General features: G+C 40.6%; 1 protein-coding gene across 1 annotated transcript in view; it reads right to left on the reverse strand.

The window, feature by feature from the left end:
- Window positions 1-12,211, reverse strand: part of LOC134222701 (ankyrin repeat domain-containing protein 12) — a 509,755-nt gene that overhangs the window by 440,867 nt on the left and 56,677 nt on the right. The window lies entirely within an intron of this gene.

Raw genomic sequence — 12,211 nt, forward strand, 5'->3', positions numbered from 1 at the left:
ACGGAAATTGGAGCTCACCAGGCTCCCTTTTTGCTAGAGTGCTAGACAGTTAACCATCTATATGTATTGCAGCGAGTTCTTCAAGAAAGATGGAATGATGGACAATCAATCCTCATCATGTACTTGGATATCAAAAAACAAACAAAAAAACAAAGTTGTACCGAAAGGCTATCATTTCACTCCAAAATCGAACTATTATAGAAGTCTCAGAGACCTATGATGTTATATTATTAATCGACTTAGCTGCACACGAAAATCGAAAAATATTAGCCACTTTTTCATATAGTAATTCTTAACCGGTTTTTTTCGCCAGTTGCATTCGACTTGGGACAAACCCTAGTTGATCCCTAGGGGCCGTACACTAATTACGTAAGCATTTTTTATGGGTTTTTCAACCACCCCTCCCTCCATGTAAGATTTTACCCAAATAAATTATTTTCTATTTATATGGAGCGCAAGAAAATGGCAGACCCCCCTCCCCCCCAAAGGGCTTACGTAATTAGTGTACGACCCCCTATTGAATTCAATCACGATCGGTCAATGCGTTCAAAAATTATGAAGAAAATGGTGTGTTGAACCATCTAAGCTTGGTTGGTTGATTCGCCATACAGCGTTTGCAAGAGCCGTAATGTAGGCAATTCAGGGGAGGATCATTTAGAACGCTCACGTCTATGCCAACTCGACGTTATAACACAACATTGACTTCAAGGGTGGTAACCTCACCACCCGTCGATCGCAAGCTATTATTGTAACCTATCGGTCTGTATCATAAACTCTCGTAGAAGACGAGCACTCCGACAACAAACACCGCGCGGGAACCGCAATGACCTCTGTATATACATACGGAGGTCACCGCAGCCCACCTGCGACGATTTGACGTAGAATCACGTCCTTCGGTAATATAGGGGGGTCATTCCAAAATTTACAATTGATTCAATGCATTTAAGGTGATTATACAATCAAGCCATGTGGTGAATTTTGAATTCACCACACGGTTTTCTACTCCTATTGTCAAAAGTTCAAATTTAGCGTAATAATTTTCGCACAATGCTGAAATTAAAGTCGATTGTTTAGCATAAGTAAGCAAACGATCTACGGATGTTTCATCCCCGTGGGCAATGTGGTTCTCTCAATTCGTGATTTTGAAAAATCACTATTAAAAGCACGTGGTTTCCAAGATGGCCGATTTCTGGCTTTGTTGTATAACCACCTTAACTATTGAGAAATTCAATTTCGTTAGCCAATGTTGAAATTACACTTTAACAGTAAATAGCCTACATCTCGGCTATTAGCCATCCGGCATGAACATGCACAAAATGTTGAGGATCAGATTTCGCATCCACTATCGCACTAGGCTAGGCGTACCAGTTGTGGCTATAGCACCAGTTGTCGCACTAGTGCTTTATATGCCAAATGGCCAATCAAATCACCGCAAACCTTAGTTCATATCGATAAACCATATTCAGATGATACGATAACACCTTTGATCTCCTCCAAAACAAGCAAAGCATAATTGTAAAAATTGATTTTGCTTAATTTTTGACGTCCTTTGCACCAGTTGTCGCACTAGTGGTCCCTATCCCTATCCCTCCCATAAGAAAACAATGGGATTTGCCAAATAAGGAATCAAAATTAAGAATAGTGCCACAACTTGTGCATGCGTTCCCATTATGGATTAATTAATTTTGAGGATAATAACAAATTTTTTTGTGGTTTTTACAGCTGTTCTAAGGAGCAGGAAGTAAAACCTTTCCCTTGATATATAAAGTTTACCCACATGCCTTTTACTTATTTTTTAAAAAATAGTTGTTCTTATGTATGGCGACAATTGGTTGGTACACCCACCCTATACATAATTCTACGTTCAATTTGCGGTCGTATATTTAATACAACTCTCTACTTTTTGTTGTTGGGGTGAATATGATGTTCACTCCCGAGCAGCACAAGTCAGATAAAAATGGTTGCAGCAACTTGATTGTGACTAATTCTGGTCACATATGAGAAACAGTAACTTATGTGGAACATGTGTGCTGCTAGGGCTGCATCACAAAAGTCTCTACTGCAGCTGCCACCAGCGCTGTAGTTTCGATATAATCTGTTAAGACGCTTTTTTCACCGCATTCCATATAACCTCTTCCCGACACATCCTCTCAACGAGATTGTCCGGGGTTGTATCCATGCCGCTGACAAACAGCATGGCATTGCGTTCAACATCACATGCTCTGCCGATTCTACCTCACCTACACATTCCGGGCACTCCGCAGTATCTGCGAACCCGAACCTGTGCAGAAACTTTTTAAAGCAGCCATGTTCAGACAAGACCTGTGATAGATGGAGGTTGACCTGACCATGCTTCCTACTAACCCAACGAGGCTGCTATCCTGACACGTCGCACTTGCACCGAGTCCCTTTGTTAAAACACTCCACATCTTCCTCTAGGAATATGTCAATCATCATCATCACAGCTATAACGCACACCGTCTCATATGATATGGTACAATATGCGCTTGTGACTCGTAGACACATCATCCGGTGTACTCTGATAAGTTTCTTCACGTTGTACTTGATATTTAGTGCTACGGCCCATGCTAGTACGCCGTAGCGGATGATAGGCAATGCTACGCCCGCTATAAGTCTACGCACCTCTGACTCTACACCGCCGATCCGTTGGACATCATTCGCGATAAAGATTTTATCGTCAATGAAGCCCTTTCATTAGGGCAGCAGGGACTATGTCCATGTCGATTTTCCGGAGGAAAAAGCGCCAACAGGAAGATCGAGACCGTGAAGAGACGGAGCAACTGTACCGCGCTAATAACACACGAAAGTTCTATGAAAAGTTAAATTGTTCACGTAAGGGCGTTCACGTGCCACAGCTCGATACGTGTAAGCACATAAACGGGAACCTTCTTACGAACGAGCGTGAGGTGATCCAAAGGTGGCGGCAGCACTACGAAGATCACCTGAATGGCGATGTGGCAGACAAAGATGACGGTATGGTGATGGACCTGGGAGAACGTGCGCAGGACATAATTTTACCGGCTCCGGATCTCCAGGAACAGGAACACGGTGGTGAGGCACAGCGCTGCACTGGCTCATTACCAAGATTTGGGAGGAGGAAGTTTTGCCGCAGGAGTGGATGGAAAGTGTCGTGTGTCCCATCTACAAAAAGGGCGATTGCCGCGCAATCACATTGCTGAACGCCGCCTACATGGTACTCTCTCAAATGGTATGCCGTCGACTAGCATCAATTGCAAGGGAGTTCATGGGGCAGCACCAGGCGGGTTTTATGGGCGAACGCTCCACCACGGACCAGGTGTTCGCCATTCGCCAAGTACTGCAGAAATGCCGCGAATACAACGTGCCCACACATCATCTACTCATCGACTTCAAAGCCGCATATGATACAATCTATGGCAGCTAATGCACGAACACGGATTTCCGGATAAACTGACACGGTTGATCAAAGCGACGATGGATCGGGTGATGTGCGTAGTTCGAGTTTCAGGGGCATTCTTGAGTCCCTTCGAAACGTGCAGAGGGTTACGGCAAGGTGATGGTCTTTCTTGTCTGCTTTTCAACATCGCTTTGAAGGGAGTAATACGAAGAGAGTAGGGATTGAGACGAGTGGTACGATTTCCACGAAGTCGGTGGTTCGAAACGAAATTTCGCGGAATTTGAGCATGGCAAAATCTGAGTTATTGATTTCGTTTCGTTTCGTTAATTTACATAAATTTCGCCATCAAAAACTAGCTTTTAACAAAATTTAAAGGAATTCCGCGGAATTTCTAAACTAATTTGAATTAATATCAGACTTCAATGATAAAAAAATTATTTTGAGCTTTTTAGTGGAATGTTTTCACCTGTCATAAGACGAGTTTATACAATCCATTGAATTCCACCACTTAATTGTATCTTGACAGATACGTATATCGAGTCAAGTACGAGACACTGAAGACGGCCTTACTGTTGAGGTCGAAATACGTATCTGTCAAGATACAATTAAGTGGTGGAATTCAATGGATTGTATAAACTCGTCTTATGACAGGTGATCAGACTTCAAATTACTCAAAATTTTGGCTGCGCCGCTGAGATAATTCAAAGAGGATGTTTTTGAATTTCGTTGCCTATGCGTTATATAACGCTATGTATTTATATTACGCCTACTATTTACGTAACCTTATTCCGAGTCGACAAATAGGGTTTATAATCCAATATTGGAGGAACTAAACACGTTCCAACAATATTCATTTTCCTTGAATTAAACGAAATTACATTACACTTACCTTGGGTATACATTCCAAAGCGTTCCCCATCTATTTTATTAGAAAAATGCTTCCTTCGCATGTATTCCGTCCTAAAATAACTACTCAAATTATTTGTACACTGTTCCAGTAGTTGCGGTATTTTTTAATTCGTTTTCCAATAGTTGCAAATCCCATTGTTTTCTTATACTATGTTCGCACTATGGTCTGAATAACTTCTTCTTCATTTGCTCGCAAGGCTACTGGAGACCCATGTTGTTCAAATTATCGACAAAAGAAAGCTCATCAAGATAGCCAAATAACATGTCACAAGGCCCTAGTGCGAACATAGTATTACTATTGGTGCACAGGCGAAAATTTAGTAAAGTATTTTCCAGATATTTACCAGTTTTTGAAGATAATCAAAACTGTTCTCACTTGCTTCGTATATTGACATATCGTTTTATCATTGAACACAATGGGTTGCTGCGTTTAATTTGTAGATGTAACCCACACTGTACTACCACAACTAAAAGAACACCCACGACTATCGGATTGTTTTCCCTACGTATTTAATTTTCTTCTAGGAAACGTCTTCAGTGTTTTGTTGGAAATGCTCAACAGAGAACAAAAAGTATCTTTTACTTAATTTTTGGGTTATTCTATTTTTAACAAAAATGCGTAGGATTTAGAGCAATTCTGAGTACGTCAGGCTTAGAGTGTAAATGTTCGTAATAAGAATTAGTTATGCTGATAACTTTGTCTAGCAAGCAAAGTCGTGGATCGCTAGCGCCCTTGACGAAGTCTTTTCTGGGTGCCTCTTTCCTACTAAAGGCCTTCACCTCCACTTGAGCCTCAAGCCAGGTTTAAGCATATAAGTAAGCACCGTTCAATAGGTAATATAGGCGAGCATGAAGAAGGCCCCAAGAAAAACAAAATGTGCAACATTTCACATTCAAACTACAATTTGAATCTCACTGAAAATGAAAATAAATTTTCTTAGAGGATTGAAGATGCTCCATATAACTTATTTGTGATGTAACAGTCAATATTCAGCGAATCAACTAAATATATATACAGTCCTGAAGGTTTAAAATTTTGTCATATTGTTTGACTATTTGCAAAATATGTATGTAACATTGCAGAGTCGTGGGTATTTCTAGATATATGTATGGAATTTTCCAGAACGTCCAGAACGGATGGGAAGATCAGTAGAATTGCTGAAAGTATATACTCATGATTCCCTTCAGGTTCAGCTCATACTGTAGCAGCTGTTTCTTGCATTTAAGTTGGAACGAAGATTAGCATCAAACCACTACACAGATCCGTATTTTTTGAATGAGTGTTTTTAGTATTTCTCAGTGTTGCACTACTACAATTATAATTTTTCGAAGGACGGAAAGAGACAAACGACACAACGCTGGTGATAGATCATTCAGAAAGCTCTTTTCATCGTATAACTTTTCTTGAGCCTTAATTGAAGAAATCGATTTACTTTATAGTACATCACGGAGAATGACAACCATGATTATTGCTTCTAAAGAAAGATGCAACCATCATTTACCACTTCAAACTATAAAATACATGGTAAGCTGTCTAAATTTGCTGTATTGTTAAAAAAGCATCGACGAAAAGAAATCGATCATCGCAGTTACGCCCCTATGATGCTAAGCGCGAGATATACAAATTTCATATGCTTATCCACCTCTGAAGAGGATCGGTCGATGATCGGATTCGCTATCGAACCTTTGATAGCTCGTGCTGATTGTATTGAGGATACATTTTGCTCATCTATAGGACGATATGGAGTATGCTTATGCAATTAATTTTAAGGTGAAAATAGTAGTTTGTGCAACTAGTTGCAAAAAGATGATTTTCTTCAGCACGAGTTGTACGTTTATCCAACGAGGTTTGCCGAGTGGGCTTTAATATGAGAAAACTGTACCAAAATTGTACAGTCTAATTTACTCCACATGACCATTGTTGTCAATAAATTATAATGTTTTAATAAACTATGTTGCTTCAGAGAACAATCGCATTCCACGTAACCGTACCACATTGCATAGTTCGATAAGCCGTGAAGTGATAGATGAACTCTCCTTTGGAAATGTTTGTTGTCAGGTCCATCAAACTATTAAATTTCTTACGCGACGCAGAGAATACTTTATTTGAGCACTTACCCAAGCTAATTCAGCAGAACGTAATCATATAACTACTGCTCTGATGTGAGTTTTTCATTATAGTACCCGAATGAGTATTATAATGAATATTATGCAACCCATTTGAGTTGCATAATGTTCATTAAAGCACCAATTTCGTTGGTATGGAAAAGTAGGCCTTTTATCAGTCAAAGACGATCTGTAAATCAGATATAATGATCAGGAATTGCAAAAAAGAATTTTAACAGATTTATATCCGTTAAATACTCATCACGAGAAGAACTGCAAACTGATATAAAACAGATCATATTCGGGGGCAAACGCTTCACGACTAATTCCTTTGAAACCGCTTCCATAGTCTTCCAATAACAGTAAGGCCAATACAAATACTTAAAATCAGTTATGTCTCCCCTCTTGGATTTTTTGTCTTAAAATAATATTTACAGGGGTAACAAAAAAATCGGATAATTTGAAGGATTTTCAAAACATTCTTTAACACGGAGACCAGTAGGAAATAATTTAAATTAAATATTATTAACGACCATTTTTGACTTCCAAAAATTTAATTTAAGTTGCCTACATAAGTAGGTAATTCATCAAAAATTCCGCGGAAGAAATGTGAAATTTCGTTTCGTTTTAAAAAATTTCGAATTAATTTGATCTTGATTTCGTATCGTTTCGTGGTCTCGAAATAAATCTTTATTTCGTTTCGTTTCGTTTCGAATCAACATAAACATTTTAAATTTCGTTTCGTTTCGTCAGGAAAAAGTGTATTATCACATACCCTTAATCAGCTGTTAGGAGAACCAACCATCGTTCACACCGCGAAAATCGGAAGACTGCGGTGGTCCGGGCACGTAGCCAAAATGTCGAACAGTAATTCAGTGAAAATGGTTCTCGACAACGATCCAACGGGAACTAGAAGGCGAGAAGTTGGACCAACATTGACTACGCCCCAAGAAAATGCTTCGGTTCATGCTTTGTTTGATTTTGGTTTGACCTGTCGGGGGCAGAATCAAAGTTCACCGAACATGTTTGAGCATTTGTAGTGAAGTCGTACAAATCCTCATATCAAGACAAAATTTTCAAAACGACTTATCTGCTTTTGTAAACAAAGATTCAAACGACGATTTGACGAATCTGATAGCTCTCCCACGCAAACCAACACCATCAATAGGTAGGTGAAGGTTTCCGCTATCTATTGGTGGTGTTGGTTTGCGTGGGAGAGCTATCAGATTCGTCAAATCGTCGTTTGAATCTTCGTTTACAAAAGCAGATAAGTCGTTTTGAAAATTTTGTCTTGATATATTGTTTCAATACCAAATTTTCAAAACGACTTATCTGCTTTCGTAAACAAAGATTCAAACGTCGATTTGACGAATCTGATAGCACTCCCACGCAAACCAATACCATCAACTGGTAGCAGAAGCCTTCACCTACGTATTGATGGTGTTGGTTTGCGTGGGAGTGTCATCAGATTCGTCAAATCGACGTTTGAATCTTTGTTTACGAAACCAGATAAGTCGTTTTGAAAATTTGGTATTGGTTTGATGGTTGATTTTGAAGTTGTCGCGTCGGTCGTTCATGTGTGATATTGTTGGTCGAATAAATTGAATGTTCGTGGCTCGGTTTGTAGAAAATGGTCAATGCTTGATTACTTAAACGAGGGGTGGCGTCTAACGAGCCTGGATTAAAAACAAAGATACGCAATACTCCTACCTTTAACAATCTTGTGCTCGATTGGAACAACCGATTTGACAGCAAATGCGCTGTTCCAATTTTGACACTTCATCTCTTTGTTATGAGTGCAGCCTCTTTAGTGGCGTCAATGTTGATCAAACTACTTGATAGAGTGTACGATGCATAACGAGAAGCGGGAAAAGGAAACGGTTAATAAGGGGATACTGATGGAGGCGCTTGGTGTATCACAGATTGAAAGCAATTTGCCGCTCCATCTTGGAAAAATGTTGGTTGTATCATCTTCTGTCTGTTGTTTCATTAGTTTTTATCTTTATAAGTCCAGATTATACTTCGTAGAAGAATTGGGTATGCTTTTCAATATTTGCAATAATAATTGGCGTTCGCCTCAATGTTAGCATTTCATCAATCCTTCAAATCCAATCCTGTTGCCAGCTGCCACATCAATGCGTCACCGTTCATCAAAAGCGCATTGATCAGAAAACACTCTCAATGAAACGACGAAAAAATAAACTCCAATCCTTATCCATCAACCGCCCGATAGAAGTTTCTACATCGAGAGTGCCTATCACCGACTCCGAGTGAATGCACCTCTATCCGTACAATGAAACCAATCCCAACAAGAACAAAAGCAGCAAAAAAACCGAAACTGATTCTTCAATAAAATTGTGACGAGCGAAAACCAACAACACCACATTCGCGAACCACATCATGAAACCTCCGCCAAACCATTCGTTTTGTTCGGGCACAATTGGTGTGAATTTGTTGTGAATGTGTACAACAACTGTCAGAAACAAACGTGCCGGTGCGGTGCGAGCAGAAACAAAAAAGAAAGTACCTTTGGGGCAATCCTTCTGAACCAACCCCCCACTGGCGCTCTGACTGGATACCGAATGGTGGGCATAACTGACTGACTGACTGGCTGACTGGAGCTGGATGGGAGGATGGAGGATTGTACAAACCAATCAGGCAATAAAATAATTTTCGGTCCCAAACTGAATAACGAAACAGGGATGAGGTAAAATGGTGTTAGACTGGTTTCGATTGTTACAATCGGATGCAAACGGGACATATTGACTTGAGAAAGGCTTCCGGCACAGAAAAAAATATTTGCGATAGGTCAACAACACTATATCTTACATGAGGATATGATCAATTAGGATTTTTGGCTCTCAGCCACAGCCCTTCGATACGGAGGTTTGGAGCCCTGATGAAGATCCATACCCTGGATCGAAATGTTGGCATTGATTCGAAATTATCAACATTTTCGTGTGACTGAAAGTCGAAAATCCTAATTATTAGAATTCAATTGAACCATTTGTATGATAGCCTAAAATTTACAAAACTATGCAACGATACTACTTCAAAGTACAAATATCAAATTCTTCGTAGAATACCGTAATTTGACTAACAGCATCATCGGGCTCCCACATTTGGGACCCGGACTGGATTTGTATGCTGTTATCGGCACAAGATCGCAAAGGTAATGCTTGCTTTCAGATTTGTAGCTTTATAAGTTCCAAGGAGCCGCTCACACAGCCAAACTGTTATATACTTTTTAGTCAGTACAACAGCTCGCAGAGGAAGGATCGTCAAACGTCTGGAAATGCAGCTCATTAACGGATCACCAAAAAAAACTGAATTTTCAATCAAGTGATGGAATTAAATGGGATAGCACTAACTCGCCTTATGTCAAGTGCAGACATTGCACTAATAAAATCTAAGTAATAATTTTCATATTAAACCTGAATTTATTATTAATTTATTATTAACCGGTCTATTATGCCTTTCAGTTCTAAACCAGTCCAATGATGACTGCAAACAAACCACACAGAATTCTGTTATTACACGAAATTTTTTGGCTAGTTGGATTTAACACCGAAATCTATGCAAAATGTTCCAAAAACACTAAAAAATTTAAAATAAATCAGATGGTGATGCTGTTTTCATGCGAGCTAATTCGAGAAAACGTAAATCGCGTAAAAACATGATTCTGTGTACAAGTCAATAAATAGCATCGAATTCTTTTTTCACTCAGCAATCAAAAGAACTTGTAGGTATCTATCGAGATGGATGGCGGTATGAGCGCCCATATTTTCCCTTCTTTTGGATTTGCACCAAAATTTTGCTACCGGCATAGATGTTGGATTTTTTTTTCGAGCTGGGGGGCAACACCACGTCGCGTCGTCGCTTCAACGTGCTGGTTAGCGATTCACATTCATGCACACGCACACGGGACGTGCGAATTTGATAACTATTCAAATAGTGACGCTTTGGGGTAGTGCAGTGGTGGAGCCGAATTGGTGGAGCCGAATAGGAAAAATGTGGATCTAGTACTTTGTCACTCGCACAATATGCCATCCCATCGACCGTGAAATGTGCTTGTCTGGCTTTGGGCAAACACTACGGGGAGCAAAAAAAACATAGAATTTAACAAATTGTTAGCTCAGTATTTCACAGGATGTTTGTTGAATGTTGGTGCAATAGGGTGAGCTACTGGAAAAAGAATCCATTGCGAGGAAGTCAATCAACTTGAATAAGAACTGGAGCTTACTGTACTAATAAAGTAGCGTGTAAGTGAAACTTAAATCTGTAAATACTCTTAATTAAAAGTATTAAAATGATAGAAACCAATAGAACCAGAAGTACCTCAGCTCTGAATAGATGAGAAAAATAATCGACTAGCATAACGAAGCAATTATTTAATGTTTTCGTATAAAAAATAACCAGATTAATATCTTGATAGTTGATAATTTGGGAAAATTTGATTTCAATTCGTATTTACTATGTACCAAAACGATTAGATTTTATCTTGTATAAACTCCTACGCACCCAACTACAAGCCAATCTGGTGGCTTTACGAATTTGTTAATAGTTTTCCGTGACACCGGTTCCATTAATTGTACCTTCAGATCGATCACATATTATGCTGAATAACAATGAACGACGCATTGGCACGGGATTAGATTTATGTTGAGCTTCGATAGCTGCTTGAGGTGCGATTGGAATGTGACAAAATGAGTTCAGGGGCGTTCGTCGAGGAAGTTCAGTAATCGATGGTGTGCAGCAATTTGCTGTTTTAGTTCCTCGTAGGTAAAGGGAGAAAGGCTTAAAGCACATCTATTCCCATTTTCAGCGTTTATCATTAGACAGTCAGACCGAATAATTTGGTTTCTTGTATTCGACTTGATTGGAATGCGAATTTGCAAGTAATGGGTACAAGAAAGGAGGCTTCCGAGCCTCTTGAAAGGAGGCTTCCGGGCCTCTTTAAAGGAGGCTTCCGAGCCTCTTGAAAGAAGGCTTCCAAGCCTCTTGAAAGGAGGCTTCCGAGCCACTTGAAAGGAGGCTTCCGAGCCTCTTGAAAGGAGGCTTCCGAGCCTCTTGAAAGGAGGCTTCCGAGCCTCTTGAAAGGAGGCTTCCGAGCCTCTTGAAAGGAGGCTTCCGAGCCTCTTGAAAGGAGGCTTCCGAGCCTCTTGAAGGAGGCTTCCGAGCCTCTTGAAAGGAGGCTTCCGAGCCTCTTGAAAGGAGGCTTCCAGCCTCTTGAATGGAGGCTTCCAGGCCTCTTGAAAGGAGGCTTCCAGGCCTCTTGAAAGGAGGCTCTGAGCCTCTTGAAGGAGGCTTCCGAGCCTCTTGAAAGGAGGCTTCCAGGCCTCTTGAAAGGAGGCTTCTGAGCCTCTTGAAAGGAGGCTTCCAGAGCCTCTTGAAAGGAGGCTTCCGGGCCTCTTGAAAGGAGGCCTGAGCCTCTTGAAAGGAGGCTTCCGAGCCTCTTGAAAGGAGGCTTCCTGGAGCCTCTTGAAAGGAGGCTTCCAGGCCTCTTGAAAGGAGGCTTCCAGGCCTCTTGAAAGGAGGCTTCCGAGCCTCTTGGAAGGAGGCTTCCGAGCCTCTTGAAAGGAGGCTTCCGAGCCTCTTGAAAGGAGGCTTCCGAACCTCTAGAAAGGAGGCTTCCGAACCTCTTCAAAAGAGGCTTCCGAGCCTCTTGAAAGGAGGCTTCCGAGCATCTTGAAAGAGGCTTCCGAACCTCTAGAAAAGAGGCTCCCGAGCCTCTAGAAAGGAGGCTTCTGAACCTCTAGAAAGAAGGCTTCCGAGCCTCTTGAAAGAGGCTTCTGAACC

This window comes from Armigeres subalbatus, chromosome 1 (genome assembly GCF_024139115.2).
Source record: "Armigeres subalbatus isolate Guangzhou_Male chromosome 1, GZ_Asu_2, whole genome shotgun sequence".
In the NCBI taxonomy this organism is placed as follows: Eukaryota; Metazoa; Arthropoda; class Insecta; order Diptera; family Culicidae; genus Armigeres; species Armigeres subalbatus.